We start from the raw sequence: 16,869 nt of genomic DNA, 5'->3' as shown, positions 1-16,869 counted from the left end.
TGGAACAGGTTGCCCCGAGAGGTGGTGGAGTCTCCTTCTCTGGAGATGTTCAAAACGCGCCTGGATGCAATCCTGTGCAATGTGCTCTAGGTGACCCTGCTTGAGCAGGGGAGTTGGACTAGATGATCTCCAGAGGTCCCTTCCAACCTCAGCGATTCTGTGATTCTGTGATTCTGTGACTTGGCAGCCACCTTACATGCAAGGTTGTGGGTCATGGAGAACAATGTGTCCCTGGCATATGCCAGCATGATGAGGCAAAGAGAGGGTGGGTGTCCTCTCCAGGCACCAACTGCTTTTGACTGCCTGTGGAAGAGGCACAGGAAGGGCTCAGAGACAACGGGGCCACAGGAAAAGGGGCAGCTCTGGCACATGCTCGACTGATGCTGATGGCTGAGTTTTGCCAGGGCCTGGCTGAACTTGACCAGGTCCAGGGCGATGGTGCCCAGCACCTGAAGGGATCCCACAAGGCCTGGGCTGACCAAATCCCTGCAGTATACCATGAGCTAGCCTTAATCCAGCCTGTCAAATGCCGCCTTCTAGCCAAGCAAAAGAAGGGGTAGTGACAGCTCATGCTTTTCCATACTATTTCACGACACAGAGGGAAACCACTCATCCTTCTGCATGGCAATGCTGGGGCACATCGTATCATATATTAGTAATCTACTTTGGAATTATACTTTTTGTAGTAGTAGGTTTTACAGGTGTTATAAACTGTTTACAGAGCTGGGCTGAATTTCTGTACTCTCTAAAAGTGCTTTTTTTTATTTTACTTTTAACGAAAGAAATAAAACAAAAGAAGTTTCATTGCTTTTAATGGGGGAAAACAACAACTGCTGCTCTTCACTTCGTCTCTGTTTCCCCCAACGGAGAGAGAGCTTCATAGTCTTATTTGCTTTTCAAGAGAGAATAGCTTGGGAAAAGAACTCAAAAAGCCAAAGGCAAGAAAAAAGAAAGGAATCAAAAATACTAAGGAAAAGATTTAAATTGATAATTTTAGAGGGACAAAACACGTTTTTGATTTTCTTGCATGTTCTTGTAAATTGTATGTTCTTCAAGCAAAAGTTCATTTACAACTTTAAGGTACTAAATTTGTAGCAGCTAAAACATCAGGGGGCTGTTTTAGCAGAGAGTTCTACGGCAATCTTTAACTTGTGGGCTCACTCCACACAATGTTGAAATGGTCATTGTAGACAGTTTTAGGGGCGTTGTTCTTCCTATTCTAAAATAAACATCTAAGATAGTCAAATAAGTCACACCAGAAATGTATCTGTTCCTCCCCACTGACTGCAAGCAGGCAGAGTACGTCTCTGATGAGAATTAGGATCAGTTCCACCCAAGAATCCCGGAGCTCGCAGATAATAGAGCAAGTCATCCTTGCACTTTATTGCTTATATTCACTATGAGATCTCATTACTTACTGATAAAGTTATCTGCTGTGAATCACAAGCCAGGACAGAAAAGCAGGAATATGTCCTGTAAGTCACGAGGATGTTCTTAGGGCATGGCCCTAGGCTGGGAGCTTGACAGCATCCTTTATGCTGAGACCTTCCTCTTTATTCTCCCTTATTATCCCTTTTCTGATACTAAAATATATTAAGTATCTTTGTGTTTCCTTCAGCAGACGTTCTTTCATCTGCTGGTTTAAATCCACAAAGTGGGAAGCTTCTTACTTATTTCAATATATATTCATGAGGGACCTGGCCCCATTCTGGTCTGCAGAATTCACTAATTTCCATAAATGATTCAGACTATGTCCTGTTTAGCCTTTTTTTCACTATTAGCTCAATTCTGGAAAGTGCTGTTCACTGACATTTGTGGAGAGAAAGGAGTAGTGAGGGATCCATCTGTCAAGGTCACGTAATTTATAGCACTCTGTTTTCTGCTACAGATATCAACCTCTCCCCCCAACCAGGCCAGCTTTAACAAGACAAGAGTTGGCAGAATGTGTAAGGCCAAAGGGGATAATGCTAACTCATTTAACAGTGAGGTGGTAAAAAAATCCCCCCAAACCCACTTTCGCTAATTGCTGATGAAAATCATATGTTGGTAGCTGAGCTGCCATTTTATTGGCAAAAGAGCTTTGGTTTTATAGCACTCACGATATTAAGTGAAGCTGTGTATTATTACGCAAAGATTGGATTGTTTTGGTTATAATAATTCTATCGCATTAAACGATAACACTGCTTTTGTTGTCATCATTATTTAAATGCTTTCATTTCGGTACTCTCTCATAATTTCAGCATGCCATGATCTAACTAAAAACTCGCACTGTGTATCTAAACTACTCCAGGAAGAATTCAGCCACACCATCAGCTTGGCACCACAGCTGCAGAAGGTGGCTGCTATGCTAAGCTACCGCCCCACTCTCAAAAATCAGTCTTGTTCACATCCTTTGGTTGGATGCTGCAGTCCAGACATTTGTACTGTTTAATTAATTACCTTCTAGTTTCCCTAGCTGCTTTTGCCTTTGCTTTTTCATTTTCTTTTGCTCAGCGCCTGACAACAACAGAAAATGGGCAGCAATATATTCATTTTGAAATTTTTTTAAATCTTAATTCTCACGTAAAATTCTTTCTATCTCCTAGCTATCCATCAAATCATACCAGGATTCAGGTATGAAAGAGAGAAAATGAGAGAGTGGGAGAGTAACAAACTGAAACAGGCCTAAGTGTGCCTGGGGATTAACTCCAACAAAAATTGTTTAAATTGTCTTTTGGTAAGCTTAGTCATGAGGGATTTAGCCACAGCAAGTATTTGGGACAGACACCTGACACTTGGGTTGGAGTTAATTGAATTAATATGGGGCAATGTATTTCTGCTCGAATCTTCATTTCCTTCTTGTACACAAGCCAGAGTTACATCATATTATCTAAGTATGTAAGTAAATAATGAATATAGCATGTTAATTTTTATTATGATTTCCAAATTTTAAGGCAATAATTTTATTAAAACTGTTTTAGGTCATTTTCCATTTTATTAAATACTTTTTTTTTATCAATCAACATTTCCTATTGCAAAATAACTGCATATTGGAGAGTTGTTTTTCAGTGCATTTCTGTCAAGAACAGGGAGGATCTAATTCACACTGTGTTTAAGATATGGTATTTCCAGTTATTTACATTTAGTTGAACTGGTATAAGACAGAAGAAAACTTGTGATAGATCAGGTCAAGAGTATGATTTGAAACTAAAATATTAAACAAACCACTTAGAAATAAATACATACACACACACACACTATATATATGTACACATATATAAAACTCTGTACAGACATATACATATAATGTACATTTTTATTCATATTTTATGCACATAACATACACAAGACATGAAGTTTTTGCCTTAGTTACTGTTAAGAGTTAAAAATTAGAAAGTTTTTTTTTTTCCACAGTTATGTCCCAGAACTTATAGAATAAGCTTAAAATTGATTTGTGATGTGGGGATATGAAATGAGATCCAGATTCTATTTTTAATCTCTTTTGTTATATGCTGTTCTCTCATGGTCTGTTAATAATTTTTCCTTAGTAAGCAGATTTTTATCTTTGTGCCCCATGGTTGCATTTCAGAAAAGCCTGACATACACCATAAATTTATTACTAAATTTCTAAAGATAGAGATAAAAAACACTATTCTTTTTCCTGTCAAATCATCATTTAATGGAATTTTGAGGCTTTGTCCTGTGTGAGGTAAAAGCAAAAAGCAAATTAAGAGCAGGCTGGGTTTTTATTATTTTGAAGAAAACTCCTCAAAACAAGACCAATGAGACTATAAACAGAATGAAAAATTAATAAGACATTCTAAGTAGAATCCATTTAAATGGCTTATATTCAAGAAAATAAATTATCACATTTGAAGACCAATTTATAGTCAGAACCATATGGAAACTTCTTTTACAGTTCCTTAGGCATTGACATAACATATAATTCTTTCCTGCAGAGAAAAGCAGAGAAAGGTGGTATATTTTCATCAAAAAAGCATTACAAGGCCATCCTTACTTACACAGAAGGAAGAATATCCCTGTATTTGATATGCATGGAAAATGTGTGAAGGATTTGAACTGATACCAGACAGCATAATTTTGCCCCAAATCAGTTCTTAGGAGAACAATCAAACTGATTCTGTACATCCTTTTTATTAAGAGAACAACTCTACCGAACAGAGTTGTAAAATCAATTTTTTTTGTCTAAACATTGAATCATTCTCATCACACTGATACAGTCCAGTGATCTAGACAAGAACAGCTGGATAATCGGGACAATGGATAAATATATAAATATTAACAAATAAGTATTCCAGGATGCGTTCCTATTCCCATGTAACTACATTTATTCTAACTAGTTAACTGGATTATCTTTGCATTCTTTGTGTTTCATCATACCATGAAGTAATAATGTATAATTGACAGACAACAGCAATATTATGAAGTTATAAATTCAGGTTTATAATTTCAGTATAAGGTCAAAAGCTGACTGGTGAAGCAGAAAAATTTTAATAAACTTTTAGTATTAAAAGTATATTAAAGGAAATAACATGACCCCTTTTTCTATAAGCGCTCAGGTTTTTCAAGTGTTTAGGTAACAATCTGAGACTTTCATAGACATATTGCTCTTGATACTTTTAGCCTAGTAGGTGTCACCTAGGACTATTATTTGGAATTAATTTCATAATCTTCTATAGCACAAAGATGATTCCATCTTATCTGAATTTTGCTGATGCTGTAATTTTGCCCAGGTTCACTTTTATTGCATTCTCAAGATTTGTATCCACAAAAAGAGAATGAATATTCTGGGTTTTAGGTTTTTGGGCTTGCTGAATCTTGTGACTTGGCGGTTACCCAACTCTGGTGGAGTCCAGAAGTTAGGCAACAAGTTAATCTGTCTCTGCTATGTCAGAGCACTATACAGTAGCTCTCTCTTGTGCAAAATCTTTTTTTTAGATCAGAGAATCACTTGGAGATTACTAATGTTCAAAATGCAGTGTTTCAATTTTTTAAGACTTTTAAAAACTACTTTGGCTCCACTCAACATACACACAGAAATAACAGAGAGAGTTAGAAAGATAACCAGACAGACAGACAGATTTCTGAAGAAATCAGTTTGTCAACTTGGCTAAGTCTGGCATTAATATCTCAGAGTTTGCTATTCGCTAGCTGAATTGACTCAGTCTTTAGTATATTTTACTTAAATGCAGGAAAAGAAAATATAAAATGGGGCACAGCTTGTTAGGCTAATTCATCAATCTTTAGACAAAAGTTATCAATAACAATTTTAAAATTGGTAACATCTTAATAAAACATTTGGATGCTACTCTGATACAATCTAGGGCCGAGGCTTCAATGGCAGTAAGCTTTCTTTCAAAAGTCAAATGAAATTTTATTAATAACTGCAGCAAAGGAATGCCCACTACTGTTTAGATGTGAAGTTTTACAGCACATCTAATTAAGATATATGTATCAGGAAATTTTATTTTACTACAATTGCGATGATTTTTTCCCTGCTGCAACGTGTTTCAAATATAACTGAATCAATGTGTTCTGTCCTGGAATGCTATATACTATATATCTTGTAGAAAAAAATATACAAATTTTGTGATAAGGGTCACTTGAGGTACTAAAGTGTCATATCAGAAGCCCCCAAACAAACAGCATTTCCATACTCACCTGCACAACACCCAACCACAAATTAAAAAACCTGATACATATGCACATACACACATGCCACATCATCTACACAATTAAATTATATTTTTAATCTATAATTCCAGGTAGCCCATACCATTTTTACATCCCAGCTCCCCTGATATTTTAGCCCGATTATGACATTAATTTGTAGTGTCAACAAATTTCCCACAATCTCTCTGAAGATTTATTTCTGCACTCTGCTCATTGTTATGCCCTAAGTGGTAAAATAGTAGAGATGATTTTATATCCACAGGAAATAAAAATGCTAATATTAGCTGATTTTGGTGGAAGAACATTTCTGCTGACTTCTATTTCTGTCCTCCTGACATCTTCACAGTCACCACATTTTCTGCAAACCTGTCATTGTACATGCCACCGCCAGGGTTTGCAAACAGGAAGAAAAAGAAAAGCCCAGAAAACAGATTTTAACAGTACTGTTCTATAATTCCTGAACTGACTTTTGTTACTGATATCATATCTCTGATTTACAAATATATTTGACCAATATCTGTTGCAGTGGTACAGGAATGTAATCCATTTTGCTCTGCTACTGTCATATGCAATGCCTCTTGCAAGCATTTTGGTTGTGCTGCAATGTGGGACTTCATGGCAGTTGCCGGCATGGCTGTTTTCAGCAGATGCATATATGATAGCTGCATAATGCACTTAGCTCTGTGTGCATAACTGATTCTTTGGCTCTGTGCGCAAACTGAAAAATTGGAAAACAAATTTGTTTTGGGTCCAACTGAAACAAATGATTTTCATTTTTCTTGCTGAACCAAAACACTGTAAGTATTTTGATTTATGTCAAACTAACATCCTGTTATTTTCTTCTTTTTCATTATTATTTTAATGTTGTTTTCATTTCTTTTGTTTTGGCTTTGCCCCTTGAAGGGAAGGAAGTTTCCTTATGAGCAATGCACTAAGGAGGCTGAATTTCCTGTGTGCTTGTGCCCACAGTCCTTCTCTTCTGCACTGCACAAACCCAGCTCTGTCACATTACTTTTCTCTCCTCTATGAATCTGTTGTTTAGTTTAGTTTTGTTTTCTTTTCTTTTCTTTGTTTATTTTTGCACTGTAGGAACTTTATTATCTTTGAGACATCAACCTGACTGTTAAATTTGGTTGACTTTTGCCAGTAGGTGCAAAAGGCTAACAAGGATGGGATAAGAAATGGATTAGCAGTCAGGTTGATTTTAGCTAGATTTACTGTCACAGTGTCCTCTTGAAACAAAAAGACAAAATGTTTTATTTCCAAATTTCAGCATGAACATATGTTTAAAAACACCTCTATCAACTGAAATATTCACTGATTGAAAGATGAATTCATCAATGATTTTGTCTGAAGCAAACTCTGGGTTTTATCTGAATCTGATTTTTCAGGTTGAACTCTAGATACATTTTTTCAGTATCTGGGTTGTTCAGAGCTTTTCATCTCAATATTTTTAAGCAACCCTACATGTATAACAAACATATACAGCAGAATCATTTTAAGTAGTATTTCATGCAAGCTAAAAAAAAGTTCAAGGAAAAAGAATATAGTGGACTGTCTGGCGTAACATGCTTGATGGGTCTTGAGAGACAGCAGCAAATCCCCAATCTTTAGGTAAATAGTCTTGAGGGGAATAACTGAAATCTTTCCTTACTCCTCACTGTTAAATCATGTGCAACTCATTTCCACCAAGGACTATTTAATACATGCAGTGTGAGGCCCTAAATACATTGAATACAATACATGGAAAATATTAAGGTGCTGTACAGCAGCAGAAGCAGAGGTTGAGCTTTTACAGGAACCTGCTTTAATACGGTCAGGGCTCTTAACTTCTAGAAGGGAAGGGGACCCTCACAGCTGTAAATAAAAGGTACCACTTGCTTGGTGCGTAGGTGAAGGAGAAAGATCTGTGGAAACTTTCATAGAAGATGCAAAGAGGAATAACATATCTAGCATTTGTCCTATATAGTACATGTCAGTCAATTTATCTGAGTAAAGCTAAAAGAGCTATCCCAGAACTCAAAAATGTCTTCATTGCGAATTTTATAAATTAGACAACTAACTTAATTTAGTCAGCTCTCTCTTTTCACCCATCTTCTTCTTAATTGCAGGACAATATTCCCAGGTCAGATAACCAGCTTTCCTGTATACACACTCTCTGTGTGTAAATGGATAAATTCATGAGAAACATAAGCTGGAAGGAGCTGGTGGGCAGGCCATCTTGACAAGGAAAACATTCACAGATATCCCGGGGAAGCTATTTACACCAGGAATATCCTTTGGGATCAGCCTCTTCCAGAGAAGATTGCAAATAAATCTCCTTGGTGAGTCCAAGGAAACTGAGACGTAGATTGAAAGTTTTCATATTTTATGGCGTTTTGACCTCATACTAGTCAAGTATTAGTCAGTGTAAATATGAAAGCTTGATATCCAAACTGCTCCCCAGATTTTTTCCATGTGTTCCCCCACCCCTATATTTCCCCTTTTCTAATAACCTGGCCTTACTGGACTGGGACCTTGTCTTTCTCAGCCTGCCTAATCTCTCTCCTCACTGTAATGTCTGCTGAATTTGGCACCTATCTATCACCCTGTTTAGCCTGTACTAATATCTGTTCTAATCTAATTTATGCATTTTCATTCAGAAAACAGACTATCCTTAGCTCCATCTCTCTGTTTACACGGTTCTCTAACCCCAAGGCTTTGATAAATGTTACAGATAGAGTGATCACAGCTAAGAAGACGGATATGACAGAGAAAAATATCAACAGGACTCAGGCAGAGGTTAGAAAGTTTTTTGGCCAAAGCGGCCAAGGGAGCTTACGTACATGTATAAAGTAAGCAATTTAGATACTTAGGGATTCTGCACATCTAAACCTGGACAACAACCAGATTAAGATGTAAAGTGATTGCTGAGATCATGGGGAGGTAGCTGAGATAAACTGCAAAACCAAATTTAGCTGCATAATCCCATCTGGGCAACTAGTTTAGTAAAGATGTGTCTGGTAGCGATGTAATAGTTTTGAAACAGGCCCCCAAAGTTGAAATGCTATCTTTTTATAAATCAAGATTTTCCAAGAAGCTGTCTTCAATTCTGAAAAATCATAGTAAAAACAAAAATAAAAAGACATGCGTATTCAAAAAGGGCAATAAAATTTGCTGTTTGAATTTAAGCTACTATGACAATACATCTGTTTAGTATCACTGCTGTGCTTTATTATTGTGAGACAGGATTTTTCCAACCCAGTTTTCCAAGAAACCCTTTTCATTAGTTTCTACTGTTACTCCCTCAAAGACTGTTTTGTTTTGTTTGTTGTTGGTTTGATTTTTGTTTGTTTATATCTGAAAAAAAACCCCAAAACTGTTAGCCTTCAGTTTGAAGTTCTTTTCTTTCTAGCTGATGATGTGACAGACTACCCTTATCCTGAACATCACCAGAAAGGATTTCAATGTCTAAAATGTAAAATGCCTGGGAATTCTGTTTCTCTTGTATTGTAACACTATTTCTATAATTCTATCTGTAATTCCAAGTATTTGGAGAAACATCCTTATGTGATGGTATCTCATCAGCAGCCCACATTAATGATGTATGGCTAAATAAAGCATCCCAAAAGTTGACAACTTTAAGGCTAGAAATGGAAATATTTTTCCCCAAATTAGTCTTTTCTTGACAGTGTTGGAAATAGTGGTCAAGCTTTTCATAAGCATGTGCAATGGCAACATTTTTAATAATATCACTGGCTGGTTTTGTTCAGATTTCAAAATAGCATTATTATGGTTTTAAACAAACTTTGGGACTGAATGGGAGGAAGGGAAGTGAATATTTTCAGGAAACATCTGTTCCTTGTTGCTCCTAAAAAATTCAACAGGTAGGCATATTTTCATTGAAAATAAATTTTGCAAAATTATGGACATCTATCATACAAAACCTGGTAGAACTCTTGCATTATTTTAAACGGCAATCCCAATTTCCTTAAACTTAATTCTTTGTTGCAATGGCTGAAAAGAGATGTAACTTGGAATACATTTGAGGAAGGATAAATTACAAAATCAAACCAACATTACATTTGGTATATAAGAGTTTCTTTCCTCGTGCACCACCTCATATGAGAAACAAAACCAAAAACCTAACTGTGCAAGCTTGTCACTTCCTAGTTTGGGCTTGAGGGTTGGACGTACCACTCGGGATGTGTGAGTGATGTTAGCTGCCACAAAGTATAAAAGAAAGCCATGCAAGAAGATATAATTAGGCCATCTCACAAATGGAGCAAACACCTCACAAAAATGACTGACTTCCCCACTGATGTCACTTTGGGACACTCAATTGAAACCAGATTAATGGCTACTTACCAAAACTGTAGAAGCAAAATAGTTGACTAAATCAATTAGAAAGTTAGGAACAAATGTTTCAAGGCAGAGGACCTCTTTCAGGAGCTCTTTTAACTCTTTCAGTGTCAAGAGGGAAAAAAAAAATTCATCAGCCTTAAAAAGCAGGTGGATAAAAGATTGTCTCCCCATCTTCCTACAACAGTTTCCTGTTCTTGGTTACCATTTTGTGAAGCAGTAACCAATATTCGGAGCACTGTCGGTAACAGTTTTCAGTGGCAGAGAAAATTAGTCCCATGGATTCACAGACACCAGCTACAGGGGATTTGCCTGGTAGTTTATGTAATTTGCTTTATATGAATATTATGACAGTCCTAGGGGAAGGTGGTCCAACAACATGCAAGGAAATTCTTTTTCTTCCTGGATTTTAGACCTGAATCAGGGAGTTCATAGACAGCAATCTTTCTCAGAGCTGAGTCTAACTGAAGCTTAAATTGGATAATATGCTCTTCTTCTTCTCCTTTTCTCCCATAGGTGCACAAGAAAAAAGAAAAGGAAAAAAAGAGAAAAGTTGCAACAGTACCACTTTTTCTCAAAGTAAAACTTTTTTCCTTTGACAAGATAATTCCAAGGTCATTTCTAACAACACACCTTGTGGCTGCACTAAGGACAATTGTTTGATATTTTCAAAATCAATAATATATATTATAATTAATTATAGACAATAATTTAAGATTTTCTTAGAGGAAGAAGACTGAAGTAATAAAGTTGAAAGACAAGGTTTCAGGAAAGAAATTTAAAAAAGTATATTTGTTGTTACGACTATAACTATCATCTTGCCTTATTTTCTGGAGGAGTGAGGGGGAACAGTGGTAGAAATTAGCATACTGCCAACATTTATTTATTTATTTATTTATTTATGCATTTGATCAACCACTGTCAAAATCCTTTATATCTAGCTGTCATTTGGAAGTGTTTCAAAACACTGAAAACAGGTTTGCCTGCCCTCCTACTAGGCTTTCAACATAGTTTGTTGAATCTGCAGTTGAAAGTCCTTTTTTAGTGTAGTGTATTCCTAAATCCCCTGCATTTGATTTTAGCTTGAAGACTAAATGCAGAGTTGGCTTGCAAAACAGAAGAGTTGGCTTAACACAATTTCCAAATAACTATTTGAATAAAATAATGTATTTTTAAAATGGATTTTTTCATTAAAAAAAAAACAAAAACAGAAAGTTTCACAGCAATGGAATCACCAAACCAGAATAGATAATTTCCTGAAAAAAGTGATTTTACGAATAAGTAAATTATTTCTGATTCTACATTGCAATTTTGTAAGTACTATGGCTTTTCTTTCAGCCATTTTGTGTTTCATTTTGTCTTTCATTCTTTGTGTTGAACTCCAAGGTTTCATAGAAAATCATTACTGCTTTTTAAAAGCAGAACTGAAGTTCTGAGATTTATTGATTCCTCAGTAACCATAAAGGAATCATTAGTGAAACTGCTGTCTTTGGATTTCATATGGTCGTAGCTTACATACATGTAGGGCACCTGTATATGCTCACCTGGAAAAAATATTTTTTCAGGGATTCAGGCTGGAGAAAGAGCAACAACTAATCAAACAAAGAAAAAGTATTAGTTAACATTGGAAGGAGGAAGTTAAAGTGTACATAATAATCAAATGCAAACTGAGTCTGTTTTTCTCTATCTTATCAGAATGAGACCTTAACATGTGAATAGTGCGTCTGTGTCAATGGACAAGTGCAACATAGTTATATGAATATAGGACGTACCACTTATTGAGAATAATAAACTAACTTTTAGGTTTTATAAACTTGGGGACATGTTACTGAAGCTGTTACACTTTGATCTTGTTTTCTAGGCTACATTAGCAATCATGATAAGGAGCTGATTTTTTAAAAAACCTAGCAGAGAATCAAATAGTGGGAAAGAAATGATGCTAAGGTGTACTGTTTTGTGTTAAACGAAAATTGAAAAGGATTGCTTTTTTTCTGATAAGTCATATAAAAATAATAATAAAAATAATCCATCCATCACAGACGGATGCAATACGCTGGAATTCAAAGTCTTCTGTATCAGTGTATTGACTTTGGCTTTATCCATTTCTTTTGGAACAACTTTAAGCCTAATTGCATTTTATATTTAAAAAAAGTTGGAAACTTGTTTATTTTGTCTTAGCTTTCTAATTCTATAGAGAATAATTCATTTGCAAATGAAGGGAAAAAAGGGGAAAAATATGTTCTCTTATTTGGAGCCTGATACAGCCAAATCAAAGGGATTAGCTATGTCCGCAAATCAAGCACACACTTAATACCGTGCTTGATGGGCAGTAAATTGTCTTGTAACTAGTTCTCCTTAAAGTTATAAGGGGCATTCCACTCACTGTGCCCAGACCTACAGATGTAAATCCTAACTCTTGGATGAGAGGGGAAGCCAAGAAATGGCCACATTCCACCAGATCACTCTCAAAAAAACAAGAGACTTAAAACTGCCAAAGAGACATCTCTGAGCATAATCCAAACATTAATTCTTCTGAATGCATAAGAAATTTCTGGACTGAAGTCCAAACTTTCCCATAATTTGTGGCTGTCTCAGTCTGGAATTTTGGATCAAGCTTACTTCTGCTAAGTCCACATCAAACATCAATTGATGTATATATATAATTAAATCCTTAATCTTTCTTCAGACATAAACTAACATCCATTTAAAGAAGATTATTTTTTTCAGTTCCCAAAGATCAACAGTCTATTGGAAAAAGGTAGGTAAGCCTTAAGTTCCTTGTAGATATGTCTGCCAATTACTTCAGAAACATTTAATGAGATAAGGATTCATGTATGTATCAAATGCCAGTATAATTAGATTGGGAAAAATATGCACACTTGAGTGACTGCTTGTTACATGGAGATATATTTATCTGTGGGGATATATTTAAAACTAAAACTATAAAATGACTTAAAATTACATTTTAATAGTATTTTTAATTAATATTTATTGGTAGTATTTATACCTTTTCCCAATGCAGAACAGGCAATTTTGTGTTGTAGTTATTTGCCAAGGATAATGCAACCTTAAATGTTAGAAGCTGAGTTTAAAAGATAGATTCCTTTGTTGTAGGCTTTTATTCCTTTTTAGAATAAAAAACCACACTCTAACTTGCTTCTGGTATTAACAGATATTCATAGTAATTCATAGGGAGTTCTATAATCATGAAAGTAAGCAGTAAGTCCCCATGTATCAAACTGAAATTATCTAAAAAATTTTGAAATGCCTTTAGTTTTGGAACAATTAGGAAAATGAATGGAGAAGTCTTCAACAATTTATTCTTTGTATCTGTTTGTCTTTGGTTATAGGTTCTTTGTGTGAAACCAGATAAACAGTGTGACTAACAACAATAAGGGAAAGGAAGATTGTTCCCTTCCTGGGGGTGTGTTGCGCAGGGAAGATTTTGGAAGAACATTCCTAGAGCTTTTACCTGAGTACCTTGCCCATTGGGTTCAAATCAAGTTTGCTTTCTGTCTGGCACCTTCTCCAGCTTTGCTGGCTGCACATCTCTGCATTGTAGAGGAAAGATGAAAAAATGCTCTCAGTCAGGAGACTGCACAGTTTTGCAGTTACAGAAGTCTTTGGAGAGATAGGGATGTAATCTTCCTGAGTCTGACTGCAGCCTAAAACTGAGCCTCCCTCACCTTCTGGGTGTGTATTGTGGCCACCAGACTTTACAGAAATCCATATTATCATATCCATATTATCATATTTTACTTTTCAGCCTTCTTTGAGAACAGTTCAGAAGGAGGTGTGTGCAAACCCAGGCAAGAAAGGAATAGTATTTGGGAGAGGGGAACTTGTCTCCATAGACTAATAACTCTTAGCCAGTGTGGGTCACAATGCAGAATTATTCACCAAAGTTTAAGATTACATGAAGAAGTATCTGCATAGTTAACATGGGAAAATAGCTCTGCTGAACAGCTGTCTAGAAACTTTCAGGCATCTAAGTCCTCTCTCAGGTAGCCTGCCAGTGTATTGGCTGCCATTTCATAAGTCCTCTACTCAAAAGATGGAATAGTAATTCCTACCACGACAATGTTTAATGTTTCTGGAACTTATTTTTGGATGTGAAATTTTCCAGAACTGAGCTCTGAGAAATAGAAAGGTCTGTCTGACATTTTGAGTAAAGGCAGTTCAACTGTTTTCAAGAAGGAGCAGAGTAAAAAAAAAAAAAAAAACCTTGATAAATTATGGAAGTGTCCTTGCAAAGTGGAATAACTCAAGAGCAAGGAAAGTGCTTTCAGTGAGGTACATTCAAATTGTGACTTAATGAAGATCACATGCAGGGCATGGTTAGTGCATGTCTCACTGGATTTTAAACTTAGTACCTGAGGTGTTTCAATAAGCAAGGCCGTGTTGTGCATCCATGGCTAATGTAGTTGTCTGCTGAAAAAATTGCCAGTGGTGTAGGTAAGTTAAGTGATTTGCAGCACTCTGTGCTCATTGCCTGCAGCTGTTCTTCGATGAAGCACAGTTACAGAGAGTTTAATATGAATTAATTTAATGGTCAGTGTTTATCTTAAGACAGATGAATCTCATTGCTCAGTGCATTTGCATCAAGAATAGATGCCCACTACAGGTTGTTTCCTGAAAACACATAGAAAATATCATACTCAATAAAAATTAGTTTTGTATGGCTGTCCTATCATCTACAACCAAAGAGAAAGGTTCCTTTTTATCAGTCTTACTTGCGGAGTAAGATTCTCTCCTCATTCATACTAGTGTAAAGCAGAAGTAATCCCACAGAAGTCCATGGAGTGAAACTTCTGTAAAACATGGAAAACATGAAGGCAAATCGGGTAGCTTTAAGTTACATACTAAATTTCTTGCAGGCCAAATTGCCTGTTAAGATAATTACCATTTCTTAACACAGTGTTTTATTTAGAAACTGAAAACTAACACAGGTCCTTTACTTTTAAATCAGACATTGTATCTATGGAATCAAAATCTATGGTTTCTCAATATTCTACATGTCGTAATCTGTTGAGGCACAGTTATATGTTTTGCTATATAAGAAAATATGATTTTTTTCTCAGTCATAGATCAGTCTAATTTAAAATTACATTTTGTATATACCATTTTTCCTCAGATCCTCAAGCGTTTCAAAGGTCTAATTCCTATTCTTTTCAACATCTTTGAGGGTATGGACTTTATTAGATGTATTTATGTTTACCCATAGTTTTCTCCAACTAGTAAATTTACCAGTCAATTAATTGATGTCAATCTACATGTTTTTAAATTATACAGATAAGTAATTTTCTACTCTTCACTCAGACTCATGAAAACCAAGAGGAGTTCCATTTTATTGCGGTAAATCCTGATGAAGCAAAAGGAATTTTTTCCTTTCCTAGGTTTCCTCCAAATCCATCTCTCCCTGCTTTGATTTTAATAGCTATATTAAAAATATAGTTAAAATGGAGAATTAAACAAAAAACTTTACTTATAACGTACTCTTAGAAAACAAGAATTTGACCAAATGGACCCAGTCTAATCAAGAGGATTAGAAAAGTTTTCAGTCAGTTTCATGAAATATTAGAAAAACTAAAAATATTAGAAAAACTAATAAAAAGCTATGTATATAGTCCAGAACCTGAAATATTTTAGAATAAACAAAAATTAATACTTACCTCTGTACATAAATGTAATGTTGTATTATGAAAATAAAGATTATATTTCAAAATGCTCTCATGCTCAACAAAAAGCTTAGCTATACAGATGTCTTCCAAGTGAAGAAGACAATACAGGGTGTGTCAGTGGAGAGGGATGAGGAAGAACATACATCTGCAAACCACAGACGCCACAGTACACCCAGCCATGAGCAGATTTACCCAACTGGCAGAAAATAAAGTTCAAATCAAGACCAAAACTGACAAACAAAATTATTCCAGTTCAAATAGATACTTCCAGACCTGAAGCTGTCCCCAAACTGTTCCCAGATGTCCTAATTCTAGTCAAACATTTTTTTACAGAGCCATGCTGTGAGCCCTTTCAGGGCTGTTTATTAAGTGTTCCAGTGAGGAAGATGATTCCCAGAAGTTTGGAAGAGTTTGTCTGGATAGGCAGATGAGATATTGAGCTGGTCGAGGATTTTCCAGCTTAGATTTCACCAGAATGAAGTCAAGTTCTAGGGGAAGATAATAACATTTAGGCATGTACTCACACAGTTCCAAAAGCATTTAAGTTATGCTATTTTTGTAAGAAGATAGCTCATGGGTGAATTATGAAATATTTCTCTAGCACATATGCAGTGATGCTACCCCAGGAAACAAGACTGGAATGTTTGTTATAGCACTGATATTTACAACTGTCCATACCTTGATCGTATACAATCTAAAGCACCTAAACCACTGTTTTTGCCTGGTTGGAATTACTCATTAAATCAGTGTAGCAGTTTCCTTCAAATAAGTAAGAACTCTATTTCAGACAGTCCTTCTGCAGTTCCTTGATAATGACAATATTGAAGTCAGTCTAAAATTTCTAAAGTAGAAATAAATTCTGACTAAAATTTTACTCAGTTCTCAAATTTATAATAAAACAATGTTTTCAAATGGATTTGAATTACTAATACTAGTAAATGAGGAGCTGATAGAGAAATGAAAGGATATAAAACTTAAATTTTGTGTTTTAATTGATATATAACAAAAAATGTCTGTGTTGATAATCCCTCCAACAGCTGTCCTAGCTGCTGTTCTGTTTGACCATCTGGAACAACGGCCACAGTTTCTGTGGGTTATTTGTCAAAGTCCGTGCCTTCCTTCACCATCACCTTTCTTAAGCCAGGTCAGGAAAATGTAATGTATAGTAAGACCT

The sequence above is a fragment of the Apteryx mantelli genome, chromosome 1, assembly GCF_036417845.1.
Source record: "Apteryx mantelli isolate bAptMan1 chromosome 1, bAptMan1.hap1, whole genome shotgun sequence".
Lineage (NCBI taxonomy): Eukaryota > Metazoa > Chordata > Aves > Apterygiformes > Apterygidae > Apteryx > Apteryx mantelli.
Note: the sequence above shows the minus strand (reverse complement) of the source record.